The 18278-nt window shown below is 47.7% G+C and overlaps 1 protein-coding gene across 1 annotated transcript in view; it reads right to left on the bottom strand.

The window, feature by feature from the left end:
• Positions 1-18278, bottom strand: part of LOC138447989 (uncharacterized) — a 314717-nt gene that overhangs the window by 267109 nt on the left and 29330 nt on the right. The window lies entirely within an intron of this gene.

Raw genomic sequence — 18278 nt, 5'->3', positions numbered from 1 at the left:
AAGTCCAGAACGGGTTCTCACAACCGCATGAACCCCCGACAGAAACTCGCCATCTACACCTACAACGCAAGCCCCGAACCTACCGGCAACCTGGAGATGGCGTCCCCGATAAACCCGGCCCCGGACGGGAACACAGCGGCAACGAAAGGAGATATTGCAGGCCTGCTCGCAGAGATCAGGAACATGGGTGCCAGCATTGGTGGAAAAATTGACAAACTCACACAGCGGATAGACAACATTGAGGACAGGGTCGAAGGGATTGAAAATAACCAGGTATCAATTGATACCCTTGAGACCCAGTTGTCACTAAGGATAAGCGATCTAGAGAGGAAGGAACAAGAGTGCAAACTGAAGATGGACGATTTGGAGAATCGAGAAAGAAGAAATAACCTCCGATTTTTCGGCATCCCAGAAAAAGAGGGGGAGACTGAAGAGGACCTGAAAACGACCATACACGATATCATAAAGCTCCTCGTTGCCGACGACAATATAGATGAACCCAAAACGGAGCGCATCCACAGGGCGGGGGGGCCACCTGGGGGACCCCGGTCCGTCCTGGCCCGTTTCCATCATTACCGAGACAGATCGAGGGTGTTAGAAAAGGCAAAGAATGGAGGCAGCATCACCCTGAGCGGGGCACACATAACGATTTACCGGGACCTCTCCTCCTTAACCCTCGCAATGAGGAAAATGTGCAAACCGCTCACCACATGGCTTAAATCTCGGGACATAAGATATAGATGGGGATACCCCTTCTCCCTCTCCTTCGAACATGAGGGATCGAGAATCAAATTGTCCTCGGAGAAAGAAATTAAGGCCTGCATCCTCGACCTGTTAGGCGATCAATCTCAGGAAGAAGAGACCGATCACGCACCCCGCGAAGATAGGGAATGGCGAATACAAGGCCCAAAGAGGAGGAAAGTTAAGGGCCCGAGAAAATACCGCAGAGGAAATGGCTCACCAGAGGGATTGAGTTGACTATATCCCATCGCTTTTCCACTCAGCTAATTTGCACGCTAAACGGAGAGCGAGGCACATCGCTAATATAGGGTGTTTCGACCCTACCCGTGCACAGCTAACAAGTACACTTGGAGGGGGGGTTCCAGGGGGCTCTAAAGTTGATATTGTCGTATATACTGCAAGGGGACCGTGAAGTAACGGTCTCCACTGGTGGTTCGGTTATGAGCCAGTGCCGCCAACTCGGCTCAATCGAACGCCACCGAACACATGGGGGGAGGGGGAGGGAAGGATGGGAAATGGGAATGGAAGCTGATTTCGTGTCAACAAGTTGGGTATATGGCGCACACAGGGAGATGGGCTTGTTGCCCCCCGGTTACCACGGGGAAACAATGGAAGGGTCAGCGCGTCCAGGTGACCTGAAATACCACCGTCGTGATGATGGCTGAGGCATGCCCCAGGGGCAACATGAAGGTGGGCACATTGAATGTGAAAGGCCTGAACTCGCCCACAAAAAGGTCCCTCGTCTACAGAGAGTTCCGGGGGTCGGGATTTGATATCCTTCTCCTACAGGAGACGAAATACGTGAGAGGTGAAGAAAGATCAATCTTGGGGAAACGAACGGGGCTGGAGTTCTGGGGATCAGGCCCACTGCGCAAAGGTGGGGTGGGGATCTTGGTCAGAAAAGGAATAGATCTGGTGGTCACGAAGGTTTGGGCGGACGTAGAGGGCCGAGCGCTACTTATCACGGGTACCATAGGTAAACTAGCTATTACGGTGGCCACAATTTACTCCCCAAATGTAGGTCAGATCCGGTACCTCTCCAAAACAATACCCAAGATTATGCTGGAAGCGACCGGCCATGTAATATTAGGCGGGGACTTCAACATGTGGGCGGACCCCGACATGGATTGGCACCCTGGCAATCCCCAAACTAAGGCCAAACCCACTGGGGACTACACCCAATTTAATAAGATGATGGAATTGTATGGCTTGATGGACGTGTGGCGTTGTAAGCACCCCACTGATAAGCGGTACACTTTCCTTTCAGCCCCACATAACACACACACCCGCATAGATTACCTTTTCTTTTCAAGGGACATATGTGATACAGCCTCTAGCTCAGATATCGTTACAATTTCATGGTCAGATCACGATATGGTACGAGCCGAATTGTCATGGGGCTCCCTCCCAGTGGGGAGGGGTAGATGGCGTTGTAATGAATCGCTTTGGAGGGATGCAGTTTTTAAACAAGAAATGCAAACCGCAATTGAGGATTACTTTCAACTGAACGACAATGGCGAGGTCTCCAAGCAGGTGGTCTGGGAGGCGGCCAAAGCCACATGGAGAGGGGTCTTAATAAGGGAAGGGGCCAGTAAAAAAAGGGAGAGAGCTTTGATCGAAAACAGGCTCCGCAAGGAAATTACCCAGCTAGAGACGGGAACCTTCAATAACGGGGTTGCGGACTCTGAACGGGTCTTAGAAGCTAGGAAGAAAAGGGAGGAACTCCGTCTCCTAGAACATGAACTAATAGCCCGCAAACTTGTCCTCTTGAAGCAGAAGTTTTATGAGAAAGGGGACAGAGCTGACGCGCTATTGGCAGCTAGACTACGGGCCCAGCAAGCCGACAGAAGGGTACTCGAACTATCTGATGCTGACAACACCCCGGAAGGGCCCCAAACTACCATCCCTGAAAAATTTGCCAACTTTTTTGAAGCTTTGTATACCCCCGACGGAGAACCCGACACACTAAACATCCAAACATACTTAAACGACATCGACATGCCCGAGATTACAGTCACAGAGGCCGAATCCCTTGACAGCCCTATAACAAGTGTGGAGATCCATGAAGCAATAAAGAGACTCACATCAGGTAAATCCCCGGGGGAAGATGGCTTCTCGGCAGGATTTTATAAAACGTTTGCAACACAACTCACTCCCTTCCTCACCGATCTCTTCAATCAGATCCTGAAGACAGGGAAACCCCCCGATTCTTTCACGAAGGCGACCATTGTGGTTATCCCAAAGGAGGGGAGAGATCCCGCGAGGTGTGGCTCCTACCGCCCAATCTCCCTATTAAACTTAGACGCAAAAATTTACGCCAGGGTCCTAGCCGCTAGACTCGAATCGTTCCTCCCCCGTCTCATCCACGCAGACCAAGTAGGATTCATATTAGGCCGTCAAGGCGCTGACACCATGCGCAAAACCCTTCACTTGATACATACCTCCCATACCCTCCATACCAACCCTGCGCTGCTCTCTATTGACGCGGAAAAAGCGTTCGATAGGGTAGAGTGGGACTTCTTAATGAAGGTCCTTCAGAAGATAGGACTTGGCCCCAACTTGAGAAAGGGAATACAAGCAATTTATTCAGCTCCCTCGGCATCGGTCCATGTGAATGGAGAATATTCTAGGTGGTTCCGATTAACGCGTGGTACCAGGCAGGGATGCCCCCTCTCAGCGATTTTATTCGCCCTATCGCTAGAACCAGTGGCATGAAAAATCAGAAAAGACCTTGGTGTAGAGGGCATACGTCTGGGAGGCGTAGAGTACAAATTAGCGCTATATGCGGACGACATACTACTACACGTAGTCAACCCAGAAACCTCCATTCCTCGAGCCATCCTCCTACTTGAGGAATACGGCCGCCTGTCGGGGTTCAAGATCAACCGCGCTAAGTCAGTCCTTTTCCCCTTACAAGGTGACCCACCCACGAACGTGGAAAGATATTCCTCCCTGGGGCTAACGATCGAACACCACACATTACAATACCTAGGGATTCGAATCACCAAAAATATTGCCTCTCTCTATGACGCAAACTTTCCCCAGCTCTTAATTAAACTCCGGTCGGACCTCGCCAGGTGGGGTAAACTCACGATATCGTGGTTGGGCAGGCTCAATGCGATAAAAATGACTTGCCTCCCGTGGTTCCTTTACCCATTCCAGATGCTCCCAATCGGGATCCCCCAACGGTACTTCATGGACATCAGGAGGGAAATTCTAAAATTTCTCTGGCAAGGAAAGAAGCCCCGTATAGCATATGCCACCCTCACACTGCCCAAAGATAAAGGAGGGGTAGGACTACCTGACCTGAGAAAATACCATGCAGCAGCCCAACTCCGTCTACTTGTCCCCCACCTGCGCAACTACAGGGAACCACAATGGGTAGCAATGGACAACCACTACCTTGCACCTGCAACACTTGGAGAGTGGATGTGGGCACCGCGGAAATGGGTGTTGAGAAGAACGAGAAACCACCCACTATTTGTAGCCCTGTGGGACATCTGGAGGGAGGGAACGGATATGACTTGCATTACAACTTGGCCGTCCCCACTAAGCCATTTATGGTCACCAGGTATTAACAATCATATTCCCAACGTAGAAAGATTCCAGACCTGGTATGAGGCAGGACTTGAACGGGTGGGTCAACTTGTTCGTACCGACTCCTTCATCACCTTGCCAGCCCTAACAGAGACCTTAAACATAGGAACTCTATCCGCTTTTCACTACCTCCAAATTAAAGGAGTCCTGACGAGGGAGTTGTGGAAGGATAAACTGAGCAGAGAACTCACCCCATTTGAAAAAATGCTAGACTCCAAGACTGATAGGAAGGGACTGATCTCGATAATGTATAAGCTGTTGCTGGAGGGTGGTACTGGGTCGACACACACTCTCCGAACACGATGGGAAAATGACATGGGGATTGAAATTGTAGACGAACTATGGGACAAAATGTGCTCCATGGCCACACGCACCTCTTTTTCAAGCCAATACAAATTACACTCCATCAAGCTCCTCCACCGCTGGCAATACGACCCACACAGATTATCAAAGATGTATCAAGCATCATCCCCCCATTGTTGGCGCGAGTGTGGTCAAATAGCTGATTATTGGCATATGTGGTGGGACTGCCCTAGGATCCAGATTTTTTGGGATGAGGTCCTGGGCTGGATAAGACACACGGACGGGATCCAGAGAACCCTGACCCCGCAACTGGTGCTATTTAGTCTGGAGGCGGAGGATGGCGAATGGACGAAGGTCCAAGGAGTAGTCCCCCACTTACTACTTGTGGCAAGGGCATTGATAGCGACCAAATGGAAATCATTGTTGACCCCGAGTAAGAAAGAATGGATTAATGTCGCTTTAAATCTTTGCACGATGGAAAAGATAACGGCATCACTCCATGGTAGAGCGTCACAATGCGAACTGTTATGGTCCGACTTTCTAAGCGCACACACGTCCACTGCAGAACCAACCCATAGCGAAGACGACTCTCTCCCCTGAGGAGGCCGGGCCAGACCGTCCTCCTCCTCTAGGGACGACCCCACCGCCACTTTGCCACAGATCTTCCCCCATCCCACTAGACGCAACCATCCCAGGCCTGTAACCACACCCCCTCATGGACGCCCCCACAGCAGAACTCAAATGACCTAGCCCTGACCCACAACATACACCTTGACCAACGATGCAAAAATCACCAAATGACCAGTCTTCCATTCCAGGGGGGAGGGGGGAGGGGGTATTGACACTACATTTGTTGGGGGAAAAGAGATGATGTATTTGTGTATATTGTTGGTTCCCCTATGTTCTTCTGTTAATGTATGCTCTATAGTTGCACTTTCCTATCACCAGGAAGAACCTGACCTGAACAGGTATTCGTTGTTATTTCAAATGATATTTTCAGTCTGTACTTCTCTGTTCATGTGCAATGTCTATTTTGAAAACTCAATAAAAACAAATCTAAAAAAAAAAAAGAACTGAAATATCACATGGCAAATGATCAATTGACCATCTGCGATCACAATTAAAAATGCAATTAGTGAACTGAACGGGAAAAGGGTATGTATGTGTGGGTAGCTCAGTGTCATGCCCAAACACATCATACATATGGGCTTCCAGTGACAGGGAAGGCTCTTTGGCTAAACAAGGCACTACATCCTTCTTGCCTCGACTGTCGACTTGCATTTTTCCTCCATGGAGTCACGTCTTAGACAAAGGGTCTTCATCAGGACCATGTATCCTTACTTTAAAGATTGATTGAATATGTTTATAAAATTCCACCTAATCTATGTCACTGGCTATAATGGGACCTCTGCAACATAGAATACCTGCCAGTTAATGATGTGGCTATTCCTCCACTGACATGATTACTACTCAGTTTCCATGACTACATGAAGCAGGCACACTGTGAAAAAACCTTAAGGGGTCATTGGTAATTCATTTGTTAGAAAGGACCCACATTCTCCTGTGAATATATGCTTATCCGCATTCAAAGATAGATGAGTATTAATTGGGGAGTCAGCAAGATATTTCGGAAGGTCCTAAGTTAATAAAAATACATGGAAGGGGCTTCCATTTTTAATTTTAAGCAGCAGACCTGACCTTTTGCACGGCTGCCTCTACAGACACAGGATGCCAGAGGAAATACATTGGAGAGGATGAGATTGTGTTGTCAAAGCGGGGTTCCTCTGCACCGCTATAGCCTGCCTACAAAAATCTTTTGAACATGGGCAATTGGGAGGATTTCCATGGCGTTGGTGACAAGAATAAAGTGGCAAACTTTATCCAGGGTATCGTTTATCATTTCTCGTGGATTAACACCACCTTTCCAATGTTATTTGTTTTTTTGTTTGTTTACATAATAGAGGTGTGATGTGGTCAAGATCAGTCTTCCCAAATCACAGAAGCAGAAATAAGAGATGCAAATGTGTGATTAAGGATTAAGGCAGTTTGTGAATGTATCATTGGACACGATGTTCCCTTAGTCCTGGGGGAGAAGCAGGCACGGAGGGAATCACAGGGCAGGAGGCTCATCTGGGAACTTCCAAATCATGGAAGCAACAAATGGAATCTCACTCCCTCTGCCGGCTTCCAACTTTGCACAGATTGACCAGCACGGGACTGTGGTCATGTAGGTGCAGCAGTCCCACTGGACTGGTCACCTTCCACCTTTCCCTGAACCTGTCCTCACATTCTTCTTTCTTGCACAATCAGTGGGCCTCATTACGACCCGGGCGCAAAGGGATACCGGCACCGGTAATGACACTGGCTGAGGACACTAGGCCAACGCCGCAAACACAAGGCCATGAACACGTGGCAGGCCCACCCCGCACAATAAACACAGACACGAGTTGCCACTTCCTGGGGCTCTGCTGCTCTGCCCTCGCAGTGCCAGCAGAGCCCCTTTTATTAAACGAGCACGTGAGCGCCATGACGCAGTCACAGCGCTCACGTTGCCCAACAACTAGACCCCCACACAACATCCCTCATTTATTATAAGCAAACAAAATCAAATGAACCCCACCGCAAACCTTTGGTGCATTCCAGTCCGCGCACCACCTAATGGCTGCTACAACTCAAACATATTTAACACTGCAAAACAAACCGGTGTGTTCCAGTCCTCACACCACGGGGTCCTATGCCGCGCCCCTCCAACTCAGAAAATCCCGGGATCAAACTGGCCCCCGGCGCCGCTGCAGGACAAAAAGAATATGTTCTCTTCATACTCCTCCTCCCCCACATCATACCGTGCTTCTCGGGGATTCTCCGCCACCTGGACCGCCGCCACCTTGGGAGTCTTTCTCCCCTTCGCCTCATTCCCCCCTGATGCCCCCACCAACCCGGCTGGGGCTGGAGCGAGACACACTTGTGCAAAGTGATCTCCTTTCCCGCACCTCCCACAGATTTGCCCTATCTCCGGGCAGTCCTGTGGGTGTGGAAGATCCCACCCACACTGATGACATATGGTGGCATTGGGGTCCCTCTTCGGCCAGTCTCCCCTCCTCATCACTCTTCCTCCTGGCCACCTGCCAATAGCCGCTACCTCCTCAACCTTCACTCGCTGCCTGGGGACCTCCATCTTCAGGTGGTGTCTAGAGGAGTCCATGACCGAGGCCCGTGCCTCCACCAATTCCTGGGCCCGGCCAAGCTCCAGTATTCGATCGAGGGTCAGCGCTGGGTCCCTCAGAACCTGCTTGTGCAGCTTGGTGGAGCTGCAGCCATAGATGATTTGCGCCCGGATCTCGTCCTCCTCGAAATTCCCCAGGTCACAGGATAGTGCAATGCCGCGCAACTTCCCATGGAATGCATCGAGGCTTTCCCCTTCCTCCTGCCTCGCACACCTCATCCGGAACCTCTCATAGTCCCTGTTGACCATGGGTCTGAAATACTTGTTCAGGGCTGCGATGGCTGTGCCGTACGATTCATCTCGGGGCTTTAATGTCTTGAACAGTCTCTGTACGGCCAGCCCGGCAGAGTACAGGAGCGTCGGGCGCTTGGCTGCGTCTTTGATCTCCATTGCAGCGAAGTACAACTCGAGGTTCTCCACCCAGGCCACCCACCGGGCCCCCAGGCTTGCCGGCGCACCCAGGACATCAAAATGGGGTATTGGTGCCAGCTGACCCCGACATACTCCCTCATCGTCCGACATGCTGAGTGAGGGTGATGATGTCATGTGCCACTCACAGGTGTTGATGGGTGCCTGTTGTGGCCGGTAGTACCCCGAGTGCCCCCACCACAATGCTTACCCCTTTTAGTGCCCACGTTCTTCCTGCCCAGGGCGCACGAGCACTCCAGGTCGGAGCCGCTACCCTCAGGCTCAGTGTAAATATGACCTGCAGGAGGGGTTGGCGTTTTGTATCTTCGCCCCTCCTCTGTGTTGCCTGGCCAGATTCAGGATTACCTTCTTCCACTGACCCTGGTATTTGTGGCTCCTCCTTCCTAGCGGCCTCTGGCCTGCCCAGGTTGATCACTGCTGCGATCCGGGTATTGGAGTCTTCTTTCCCCGGCATACAGGCTATGTGGGAGATGGCTGATCCCTGTATGTGACTGGGGAAGGCAGCCGTGGGCCACTGGAAACTGTGCCTCCTCCTTTTATTTTGGGCCCGGACACGGATAGGCCTCCCTTTCCTTTCCTCTCGTGCGGGAGGGCTGGAATGTTGGCCTCAACTCCCTTCCTTTGTTCGGGCCACACCGTGATGAGGCCCCGCCCCTTTTCCGCACCGCGAGGAAAAAGGAAACCTCTCCTTTTTTTTTTTTTTTAAATGCAAATGTTTTCACCCGGGTGCTCAGCGGGTGTTCTCCCCGCACTAATATCCCGCGGCGCTGCGGGCCGGAACTCCAGGCCCCGCCCCCTTCCTTTGTTCTTGAGGGCCGCTCCGTATACGGCCGCCGACTGCGGCCGTGTGCGCGGATCCTTTTCTTCGCCCTCCGCCACGAACACCAGCCAGCGGGCGCGACTTCCTCGTCGCCAGTGTTGGGGGCTGCCTCCGGTCTCCGGGGCAGCCCTCTGATGCCGTCGGGATCACCCGATGGCAGTGTACACTGGTGTCACCGAGCGCATGATCCACCGTGCGGGGTGTCACCCCCTGATTCCAGTGGTCGCGGCTCCGAGGGCACTCGGCCCGTGCCACACACACAAGGCCACGTGGCAGTCCCACCCAAACACAGACACGAGTTGCCACTTTTATTAAACGAGCATGTGAGCGCCATGACGCAGTCACGGCACTCACATTGCCCAACAACTAGATCCCCACACAACATCCAACAGTTCCCCTCTTATTCCCATCATAGTCCAACATCTGGAAACCCAGTTGTGCACACAGTGCGTAATACCATCTCAGGCAAGCCTCAGTACAGAAAGAGCCCTTTGTTGGAAGAACCCTTTGTTTTCAACGGGTGCAACATAAATGCATATAACTTTACATGAAAACAGTCATGATAAAAAAAGAATGCTTTTTCTCCAATGCACCATGACAGGAAATGTGGCTTAATGATTTAGCGTAACATAGTTTGCAGTAAGACACTGCTCATTTTTATTGCTTGTTTGCACATAGTATTTATTTTGTACACCCTGGCCGAGTTGATCGTTTTTAGATATCTTTTAAAAATCTATTGTCATCTAGTTTTGAAAGTCAAATTGTAATCAATTTTAGCTGCTTTTAACCATTTAATAGCTAGCATCTGTTTGTGTACTTTGTAATCCTCATTCACCCAGGAAGAGCAGCCCCCTTTGCTTAATCGCAGCATGGTCCTGAGAACACTATTGCAGAGCGAACTACAATCCCCAGTGGAATTGTAGTCCATGCGCTCATTTGAATAACTGTCAGGTGCATCAGCGCCGGCGCGTCAGGGTCTAGCCAGTCTGTGCTAGTACATAAATCCTCTTCCTGCACCGGCATCACTTCTAGTTTGCAGTAAAATGCTACTCATTTTTATTGCTTGTTTGCACATAGTATTTATTTTGTACACCCCTGCCGAGTTGATCGTTTTTAGATAGCTTTTAAAAATCTATTGTCATCTAGTTATGAAAGTCACATTCTTATCAATTTTAGCTGCTTTTAGCCATCTAATTGCTAGCACGTATTTGTGTACATTGTTATCCTCATTTACTCAGGAATTCTTTCACCCAGAGCAACCACCTTTGCTTAATCGCGCGTGTGGTCCTGGGAAACGCTATTGTGCAGCGAACTACAATCCCCAGTAGAATTGTAGTCCAGACGCTCATTTGTATAACTGTCAGGCGGGCCAGCGTGTCAGGGTCTAGCCAGTCTGTGCTAGTACATAAACCCTGCTCCTGCATCGGTGTCACTTCTAGTTTGCAGGAAGACGTTGCTCACTTTTATTGCTTGTTTGCACATAGTATTTATTTTGTACCCCTGCCAAGTTGATCCTTTTAGATAGCTTTTAAAAATCTATTGTCATCTAGTTTTGAAAGTCACATTTTAATATATTTTAGCTGCTTTTAGCCGTCTAATTGTTAGCATCTGTTTGTGTACCTTGTAATCCTCATTTACTCAGGAATTCTTTCACCAAGAGCACTTTTCTTAATGGTGGCGTGGTCCTGGGAATGCTATTGCACAGTGAACTACAATCCCCAGGGGAATTGCGATCTCTTTTGCATACATGCCAACATTCTGTGACCAAAAATCTGTAGGAATCTTAATGTTTCAAAAACAGTAAGTAGCATAATGATGACATCATTTATGTCACATCAATTTTATCCAATGAAATACACCTGGGGTTAACATCTGCTGATTATCATGAGATGTCCAGGCAGGAGGGAGCTGAAACAAGAAATACCCACTGAAAAGCTATAAATCCATCTATGTCAGCAGGTGCCTGCTTCGGGGGAACCGGTCTGAAAAGGCAACGAGGTGATAACATATCTGTATACCCCAAGGGAAGTGACTGCTGCAAGGGCTCCTGGAAATGCAGCGTGTAAGGCAAGCCCCAGAATAAAAGCAATAAAGAGATAAATATATCTGGCAACATGAGTGAGTTGTTGGGGGGGGCTGAGGTTCATGCATGGGCCATTTCAACTGAAAAGTTGGCAATGCCCTGTCCCCTGCCCTTGACACATCAGTTGTTAAATATTGCATGGGCTCCTACAAATGCAGCTTGTAAGGCGAGCATGCAAAGCGCACATTTAAAGCCCCAGAACTATGAAGAGAAATATATTACTGTTTTTAAGAGTACTGACTGGCAACATGGGGCCCCCTTGAGGCTCATGCATGTCCCCTTTCAACTGAAAAGGTGGAAGGGCCCTGATGCCGCCTTTACCCCGTTAATCTATTTTTACACAGATTTGTAAACCTGACAGTTATCCTCAGTGCTTTATATGAGCAGGCTCTGCCATGCTATGGCTGAGTATCGGCCTGCTGCATCATATATTTTACAAGCACTGCTCTGGCAGAAAGCAATACTGAAATGGAAGCTTTTATGTCACATTCAGCCCTGCATGCAGCCCAAGCACGGTCTGTTATGCGTGAGATTAGAAAACACCCCACTGGAGGTAATTCAAAAAATGTTTCTTTCTAGACGTGACACAAACGCAATATTGCTGAAGCTAATTTTCAGTGAATGATGTTCAGAATAATCCAACTGATTTGCGATGTAACTCTAGCTCCCTGTGCTCTGCAACCCTGCTATTTAATTATACTTATAACAAAAGGCACGCACATCAAGGAAACCCAGAACTACAACAAACTGCCACCGGACCTCGAAACACGTATTGGCTATTTCTGGAAACTGTCTCAGGGAAACACAAATAACTATAGCCGAATGCCCATTTGCATTGGTTTGCTTACTGGTTGCTAACTGTGGCTGTAAATATAAAAGTTGGGGGAAACCAGCTCTGCGATGGATATCTGGTTTTGGAAACATGCATGGAATCCCTGGCTGCCAAGCTCCCCTGCTGCTCGGGGTCAATCCATTTTGTAATCTCCCCACAGTTTAGGATGGAGGGTGAGTGTGCATCAGGATGTGGGAAAGAAAGCGTGAACTCAGCAAGGCGATTGGGCCAGAACTCCATCGGGGACATATCTGTGATCATTTCAGAAAGGAAGTACCAATATTCTTGGATCCCATGGGGCAGTTGCTAGGGGCTCCCTTCTCATGGACGGGCCTTTTTTAACTGAAAAGGTGGAAAGGCCCTGATGCCATCACTGCACTGATGTCATTAAACAAACTTAATAAGTAACTAATTACTCAACCTGCATCAGAGATTATGATTGTAGACTCAGACTACGTTTTCATTTAGACCCTGTATATATTTACAGCTGAACACAGAGAGTGACAGGCCCAAGCCTGAAGGGAGGAGAGCACTAGCACATGCACTTTCATTTCAGAAGAGTGACTCAAACACTATCGTTGCACAGCCATCTGTGCCCGCCTCTGCCTCTCCTCACCAATGCCTGCCAAGTATTTCACATTGCTGCTGAAAGGAGGGACAAAAAAATACTACTTAATGTACACAGAGGTGACGCTGTTCAGGAACGCAAAGCGTGCAGACGATGGACTAGACAACAAAACGTACCTCGATGTACACCAAATTCAGTGATCTTTTTGGCGTTTTGAAAGTAAAGAGCTGTAAAATGCATCATGTTTGGCAAAAAATGACCCATAGTAAGAAGAAGTGGGTTGTGTGTGCCCATGACGTATTAGTGGGATATCGTTTGGCAATGATTGACAGTTTACAATATAAACATAAGCTCTTATTTTTGCCGCAGATATACTGCCTGACCATTGTCAGTGGAGAGCACAGCTCAAACGTGCGTCTTTTCAAAAGGACAGAGCTAGAGCGCACGAGTCTTGGGTCCACGCATAAACCGACTAGCGGAGGATTCTTTTGCAGAAACGGTTGTGGTTTGAGCCAAACATTTTGGACAATGAAAACAGAGCAGTATCTCTAACTAATTCTATTGCAATTAATGAATTAGCTTTTTCCCCGTCATTTTCCTTTCGGAAGACTCCGATTAACGCAGAGAGGCCGCTCTCTGGTATTGTCCAGGCTGCCCCCTTCCCACGATAGACTCTGCAATAGTCGCTTTGTGACACAAGTTCAGGGATTTTGTATTGCACAAGAGACAGAAGTTATTTGTAACACGTTACCAAAAATAAATGCGGAACTTTTCTGGAGAGTTCCTTCTGCATACAGCTTCATCACACCCCAAACCACAGACCCAGCTTCCGATCCTAGAGCGACCCTTTTATTGGCATCTCTTTGAGGCACTTTTTGTTATTGTTCAAAACAAGAAAGTCTACACATCTACGTAAAATGTACACGTTCACCTTTGAAGAGTGACACTCGTCAACGTGGCTGTACTGCACGTGCAAGCTCCAGTAGATAAGACTCCATAAGTTCAGAAGAATTTCTAGTAAAACACCAGCTCGGAGCTCTGAACAAACATGTAGATGAGGCAGGCAGCTCAGAGGCACGGCATGGCTGGCGCAGGCGCGGCCACACTGAGACCTTAACCCCATGGAGCACAGGGAAGAGAGTGTCTGTTTCACTCCAGGCAGCGAGCATGTCATCATCAATCAAAATGAATGGGCCATTACGCCCACCTTCAATACACTGACTGGAGGATGCTGCTCTGGCCCTGGCAGCAAGGCCTAGTGGAGCCTTCATAAATCAGTAGGTTTAGACAGGAAAATCGGTAGGCGGTAGGACTGCTTAAATAGCGGTATCCTACCGCCTAAATCGGTAGGGTTGGCAAGTATGCTTTTGTATAACTGTCAGCCGCGTCAGCGCTTGCACGTCAGGGTCTAGCCAGTATGTGCTAGTCCATGCTGACATGCTGGTGTTGGCCCCTTACCTGTTCGGTGCAGATTTCTTGCTAAAGAATACTCAATCCTCCAGGTATGGAACTTAGCAATAAAGAAGGCATGCAAGTGGAGGAAAATTGAAGTTTTAATAAACAGTTGTCACTACGTCCTGTTCCTATGTGTAAATCCCAGAGTGAATTGAAGCATGATAACTCTCCGTCTCTCTCTGATGATACATGTCTCTGAGCAGGACAGGGCTATAGTAGAACCCCATTTTGTTAAACGGGTCTACTTTTAACATTACCCTATTGAACACAAGATTTTTAGGGAAATCAGCCATAGATATCCATGATTACATTCTGGACAATGACATAGATATCTTGGCTATAACTGAAACCTGGCTCCAGTGGCCCTATTATAGATGCAGCCACATCTAAGGGTTTTTATTTTTTTGGACAAAATAGGGAGTCTGGTAATGAGGGAGGAGTGGCCCTTATCACAAGAGAGGAACTTTGCTTCTTCCAAACATCATTGACTTGTGAGGGCTGCGAGCTGTTACATCTTAAAATGAATTCCTCCCCAGTCTATTGCACCCATGTTATTGTGATTTACTGGCCCCCCTAATGAAATGCCTAATTTCAATGAGGACCTCATGTCCACAAAAACAGGCTTTAACATTCCTAATACATCCACCACTACAGGTGGAAGGAAAACACTGCAGACAAAGAAGCGATTTCTTTGGAGCTAGACCTAAAAACTATCGGTATTCTGGTGCATAACAATGAAGGGACACATGTTAAAGGTAACATCCTGGACTGAGTTGCAGCTGGAAATATGCAGGTTGATTCTATTTGCAATACCCCTTGTGTCTCGTCCGACCATTCAACTGTTGTTTTTAAAATAACTCTTGCTGGGAAACAACTTCCCCAGGGCACATCATTTGAAATGGTGACTTGTAGGAATGTGTATATAATAGGGCAGGTTGATCTTAACAAGTTCCTATTTAACATCATGGCACACACATCAGATCTTGATTCACCAGATCTTCTGGCCTCAAGATACGACCTTGTTATGACCGACATGCTCAATGGTATAGCTCCTGTTAAGTCCAAGAGGACCAATGACAGACAAAACCACTGGCACACACATCAGATCTTGATTCACCAGATCTTCTGGCCTCGAGATACGACCTTGTTATGACCGACATGCTCAATGGTATAGCTCCTGTTAAGTCCAAGAGGACCAATGACAGACAAAACCACTGAAGCTTGTTTTCCCCAGAACTTATTAAACTGAAAACAGGAGAAAAGGTCAGCAGAATGTCAATGGAATAAAATCCAGACAGATGAAAATAAAACTACATGGAAAAACATAGAAAAGGAGTACAGGGAAAGAATTCTTACTGCTAAGAAAAACTTTTACAATGCCGAAATCGAGGGATCCTCCAATAGTACGGGGAAATTGTTTGAAATGTTGAAAACCTTGGAAAACCTCATTTAAAATCAGACCTGTTCTCACCTACAACGGAAGACTGTTCTAAAGTTCAACAAGCCTTTTAGATAACGTCACTACAGCTCAAGCTAAAATCAAAGCCAACCCACTCTTAGCCTCTGAGTCTGATAACATTGAGGCTCCTCCAAGTGGGGATGCCCAACATTTCAGATTTGCTGCTATCTCAGTACAGACTATGGAGGAAGTCCTTAGGAAAATGTGTCCTATGTCCTGCGATGGTGATACTCTAGCAGCCAACATTATTTTAAGCAACGGTAGCATTTTTTCACCTTTTCTGACACGCTTTACCAACGCCACGTTCCGTCCCGGCATCATGACAGGAGAGGTCAAGAAGGTTGTAGTTACACCTCTGTTGAAAAAGGCAGGTTCAGACCCGAAAATGCTCAAGAACTATCGACCGATTACAAATGTACCCTTCCTCCTGAGGTTTGTAGATCGAGTAGCCACCATGCAGTTGCAAAGATACCTGTAAGAGGTCATCATTCTCCATCCCAGACAGTTTGGAGTCAGAACATCATGGCACAGAGAGCGCGTTAGTTGACCTCCAGAGCCAGATGATGGACTGTATGGATATGAGTAAGGCAGGTTTGCTAATGCTGCTTGATTTATCGGCAGCGTTTGACCTGTTGGACCATAACAAATGACTGGCTCACTGTCTCAGGTAGGTCATTGCTCATCACTAGCCGTGAACTGGCTGAAATCTTTTCTGTTGGGTAGGATGTCAAGCGTGTGTTGGGACCAGGCATCCTCTGCACAAATACTGTCTACTTGCAGAGTCCCTCAGGGAGCGTGTCTGTTCCCTGCACTCTTTAATATCTATCTGTGCCCTTTGTGATATGATACGATATTTATAACGCACTTAATACCCAGAGGTTTCTAAGCGCGGTCCCGGGGATCGAACCTGTGGTGCTCCGTGTTGTCTTGTTTCCAAGACAGTATATTTGGGACAAAGTAGGGGCTACATTTACAAACTACGCCGATGATACTCAGCTGTCATTTGAACTGAGTGGAGACTACACTGAGGATACTAAAATCATGCAGAGCATTTATCAAACAGTAAGAGACTGAATGACTAAACATTGGCTATGCCTTAACAGCGCGTAGACCAAATTACTGGTCTTTGGATCCTCTCAAGCGGGGATGAAACTGGGACCTCGATATTCAGAGTTCCCCATTGATGGCGACCACATCAAGACCTTGGTCCAGGTCAAAACATTAGGAGTGATTGTTGACCAGTCACTGGGAGTAGACACGCATGTGGAAAATGTTATAAACAAATCTCAATATCACTTGCAGTTATCAGATTGGTTAAACCCTATGTCACCAATAAGAACTGTGAAACCTTGATTGGAGCCATTGTAATGCACGTTTTGATTATTGTAATGCACTCCTTAGTGGAGCAAGCAAGAATTGTATACAGAAGCTCCAAACCTTCCAAAACAACAATGTCTGAATCATGAAAAATTATGCCTGTGGGCTACGGCACGTTATAAGCACTAAACATAAATATAAACATAATGGGTGGGTTCTTGTTTTCTGGCTTCTTTAACATAGGATGCGTTTCTATTCCATAGCTGTGTTGACTTCATCTTTACAGAGAGGGCCAATTGTAGCTTTTATGCCCTCTGCTGGGGTCTTTTATCAAGTTCTTAAAGGTACACCTCAAACTCTATAAATGACGCACTGATATTTGTTTAAGATCCTTTTACTGGTTGCATTGTGGGATAGAGTTTTTGTCTGACACAATGAGTTATTGTTTATGGATTGATTATTTGAAAGAACAGTGAATGACAATTAAAATAGCCAACCAAGACTACTCTCTACAAAGTGCACAGTTTCTAAAATAAAATGACATACTCTGGTAGAATATTTGTTAAAAAAAATAACAGCAGTAGGATTTGATATGAAAAGTGCATAAAGCCGAATTCTGTGTGAAAGGCCATTGTATGAACTAATTAACCTAGTGTCATTTAAAATGACAAGTGCATGGTTAACTTTAGTTATCAATTATACAGAATTTACAATAAAAGATAAAATGAAAATGTTTATTTGTAAGGTAAAGAAACAAAAGAAAAAAGATATAAGGCCCGTTTCATAGAAAGGTGCGCATAGACCCAACAAGGCTCGTGCGGTGAGAAGGACATTGCGCGCCCCTTCGTGCATAAGGCACCTGTGCGTGATGCGTGTATTCATGGAATCCTTCCCACAAAGTAACCCTATGCGCAAGTTGTGGCCGGAACGGCCCCAACACCCCCGCCGCAATGCAAATGTAGCCACTAATACCTACCTATGCGAGGTGCTCGGGCGCGAACTCATGCACCCAGGTAATCCTGCGTTGGTTCCCCCGCAACCAAGCCAGCACCCTGGACGACACTGCACAGGGTCCCCCGTAACTGTTCCCAGCACCCGACAACATGCGCACCATTTTCTGAAAGTCGAGTAATTTCATGGTCAATCTGTGTGTCAACCCCCGTAAACCGCACCTCCAACCAGCTACTCTGCATAAGCGCACCTACCTGTGATCAGCACCCTGACTGCGTGTACTCACCCCTATATTCCCGATCGGGCCTTACATTTGCACGGTGCGATTCGGCCTTACGCCTGCTTTCACGTGGTGGATAGAGCCAGGGCTTTGCGTGCTGAAACCCCCAAAGTGACACGACGGTTGGTCCTTTCAATATGCTTGGTTGTGCTCAGTTGGGGGCATGGAATCACTTTGCGGCAAGTCGTCCATTGACACGCCCACATTTTCCCATGTTCTT

The sequence above is a fragment of the Ambystoma mexicanum genome, chromosome 3q, assembly GCF_040938575.1.
Source record: "Ambystoma mexicanum isolate Mex_15411 chromosome 3q, UKY_AmexF1_1, whole genome shotgun sequence".
Lineage (NCBI taxonomy): Eukaryota > Metazoa > Chordata > Amphibia > Caudata > Ambystomatidae > Ambystoma > Ambystoma mexicanum.
The sequence above is the reverse complement of the archived record's forward strand: the minus strand, read 5'-3'. Positions and strand labels throughout refer to the sequence as shown.